This window comes from Podarcis pityusensis, assembly GCF_964106645.2.
Source record: "Podarcis pityusensis genome assembly, chromosome: 11".
Taxonomy (NCBI): domain Eukaryota; kingdom Metazoa; phylum Chordata; class Lepidosauria; order Squamata; family Lacertidae; genus Podarcis; species Podarcis pityusensis.
In genome coordinates this window covers 56344428-56347810 of record NC_138036.1, presented here as the reverse complement: position 1 = coordinate 56347810, position 3383 = coordinate 56344428, and the positions used below count along the sequence as shown (strand labels likewise).

Here is a 3383-nt window from a genome sequence, read left to right as displayed (position 1 = left end):
TGCAAAAGTGTCTTGACCTTGCAGGAGGATTTTAAACATCTGCTTTATGGAGTGGAGAACTGCAGAGCATTCATTTGCCAAGTTAGGCAAAAGTGATAAACCAAAGCTGTTGTTAAAGTCTCGGCTGCTGTAAACAAGTGAACCAAGTGTGAGATAACAGATTCTGAAAGGACAGCACAAGAGGAAGGGGGGGAAAAACCACCTGGAGGAAAATCTGTTTTGAAAAATGGTTTCTGGTTTCTTTCCAGTGTTGTCATTTCTGTAAGAAAGATCTCTTAAAGTGCTCTTTCGATCCAGCTTTGACTTCTCTTCCTGCTGTGCTTATAACAAGTGAGGTGGGTGGGTCTCCAAATGACATGAACAGGGGTTGGGGTTGGGTTCCTAAATATTTATGTGTAAAACCATGTTGAACAGCCCTGGTGTGAGGGGGAAGGACATTTTTTAAATGAATAAACTGTTGCTGAAGAAAATGTTTTATGTGAATTTCCATGCAGCGTTTATTCCCCCCCCCCCAAAAAAAATTCATAACTTGATGTAAAAATGGAGCAAAGTGAACTTAAGACTTGAAAAATGAGAAACTGAGAGACATCAAAATTGTCAGATTCTTCCATCCTACTTGATGGCCCAGGTGGAAGAGAAGAGCAGAAAACTTTCTTCTTGATCTTTAATTTTGTAATAGTGACTTCTCCTTGTTTTCTTTGGACTCCTTTTCCCCCATTTCCCTTTTCTCACCTTTTGTTTTTCTTGCTGCCTCCAAACTAAGTCTTGGGAATTTGATGGCAATATCAGCTCTTCTCCCTCCCTCCCTGTGTTTCACCTGTCTCTATCTTTGCTCTCCCCCCTCCCCATGCTGCGCTTTAATTCACAATTTGACAACCTATTTGTACTGCTGTATTTTATTTGCAATAAGTTATTCACAAGAATGGCGCTGCTTGCTGAATGCACCTAACAGATGACTTGAAAATTACAGAGGTGGGTGCCTGCATCCTAATCTTTTTATACCATAACCTGTTCTAGATAATGAGCTTTAAACACATGATGACAAAATTGTAGAAGAAAACCTGATTACCTGTAATCTTGTGGGTTTATTCTCCCTTTGTGCATGTGTTTAAGCAGTGAGTTGTTTTTTTAAAAAATCATTCACAGTAGTTATGTGGAAGACCTGAGGGAGAATTATGGTCTTAGCTCTGAGCACAGTAAATTTGTATATTGAGTTAATTGGCAGTCAGTGGTTATGGTATATAAAGAGATTATAGAGCCACAATGCTGCCTTCTATATTGTCATCACATCTTAGTTCCTTTTCCCATTGCTTTGCAGAAGTTCCTAGCCACCAGACTTGCTCCCCTGCTTCTTCCCTTTAGAGCCATGAAGACTGTGAAACTGCTTCGCCAATCCAGCACAGTTTCGGTGGAAACATAGGTGGTTCTTTGTAGAAAACTCCTATTGGATCAACTCACAGCAGATGCTTTAGACTAGACTCTGATCATCTTTGCTGCTCGCTACCTGGACAACCCATGCAGCTGTTTTCTTGCAAAGTCTGCCTAGGTGTCCCAGAACACACACACAAAAATTCAGCACTGAACCAGAAGCACCAGAAATCCTCACCTGGATGATCCCTAAGGAACTGGACACAACTTCAGTTTCCAGGATCACCTTTTTACAAGATCATATAGAATTTGGTATTTAAAATATAGATGGGATTGACACAGGACAAAATGCTATGTAATATACACTTCATATATGTGGGTAATTTAAAGGCTAACTGATGTATAATGGAGCTACACCGTTCCCCCTAAGAGAGAACAAAACCTTGCAACACTGTTTTCAAGTGTGTGTTACATTCTCCAAACTAGGGAACAGGAAGTGGAATTACAAGGGGAGGGGTTTCTAATACAGTAGCTGTGTAGACAGTAGATTTGAGCTGGAGTTATTCCAATCCACTTTAACCCCTGGACATAATGTTTACTTGCTAAACAGTGGAACGCCAGCTGTTATAACACACATCGCTCTTTTCCAGCACACCAAGTAAGAAGGTGTGTTTATACAAGCCTGAATGGTTACTTGCAGACAAATAGCATCCATGCAATGATGCTAGTATGCTAGTAGTAGACAGTCAAGTGAAGCAGAAGTTCAATCACGGCCCATGGTGTCCAGCATTAAACCTGGCAAATATTTAATGCCAAAGCGTCATGTTGATCCAGATTTTTAAGATGGCACCATGATACCACCATGGAAGTACAGATAGGTGGCTGAGAAACTCTTTTGCCTAACGATGTAGCAATTTGTTTTCTTATAAATAAATGTTCAAGAGAAATCAGGGGAGGTGTTTTTTCATGTGCCTCATCTGCTTTGCTTGAAAGCAAGATCTCTAGGCAGCCTCCTTAAGGGAAATGGTCAGTCGGCTGCTGTTCTAGTCATTTGCCATTCAAGCTGCATAGGACTGAGCAAGATCAAATTCAGATGGCATTCTGAGGTGGAATAAGTCCACCTGAGTGGAACAGTTGGTGCCTTTAGATTATTGGCTTTTCTGAAGGCTACGGCTGCAGTGGGGCCACCTGAGGAGATAAAATTATTCCTGGTGAATCCTTTTGATTATTAGCTATTCTGTATAACACTGACCACACAAAGAGTGCGCTTTAGGGTGGATGGAGGACTTAGTAAAAATGCACTTTTTTAAACCACTAGTGAGGGTGACTCAGGCTCAAAGCTCTGCTTTTTTGCTTTTTTGCTTTTTTTTTTTTTTTTAGTTACAAGAAATCAACAGGCCACTTTCCTTTAAGTTAAGTTCTCGGTAAAATGGAATTAAAAATGTGTTTTCTGTCCTCAGCCAATGAATGATACATCTAAATTGTATTTAATGTTACTGCAGATCTGCAAAAAAAAAAAAAATATTCTAGCCTCCTGTCTAGAAGATTGTGGAAGGTTGCTTTTCAGTCTCCCTTATCTCTGTTTTCTTATTTACTTCTTGGATCCCAAGGAATCTTTCCCATCTGATTTTATTTCCTCTACTTGTCACTTACACACCTTTCCCCTCTCCTGTTCTTCCCACCCAAAACTTGCCACCACTTGCCACATTCTTTCTTTCCACTGCAAAAGTGTCCCAATTCTTTGGCCCTGGCATGTTTTGGAAGGCTCTTATAATTTATGGTGGCGTGTAATGAGTTTAGAGCAGCAGGCCTCACTAAGTCTTTAAAGGATGCAAACTCACCAATCCTTTCTTCAAAAGGTGACTAATCTCACAACTATGCATTCTTCCCCGTCATGCCCAATTTAGTTATTTAAGTTGCACTTTACTAAATTTTCCCATTAAGCATGCTTCTCCCCTTCCCCCCTTTTCTAAAAGGGCAGTTTAAATCTCTAAACATGTGGAATGAAAATGCAT

General features: G+C 40.3%; 1 long non-coding RNA gene across 1 annotated transcript; it reads left to right on the top strand.

Moving 5' to 3' along the window:
- The first annotated feature begins 471 nt into the window (after positions 1 to 471).
- On the top strand, positions 472 to 2827 carry LOC308458890. Its single transcript, XR_013977760.1, has 2 exons — positions 472 to 972; positions 1319 to 2827. It is a non-coding gene; the product is annotated as an uncharacterized lncRNA (long non-coding RNA).
- The last annotated feature ends 556 nt before the right edge of the window (positions 2828 to 3383 follow it).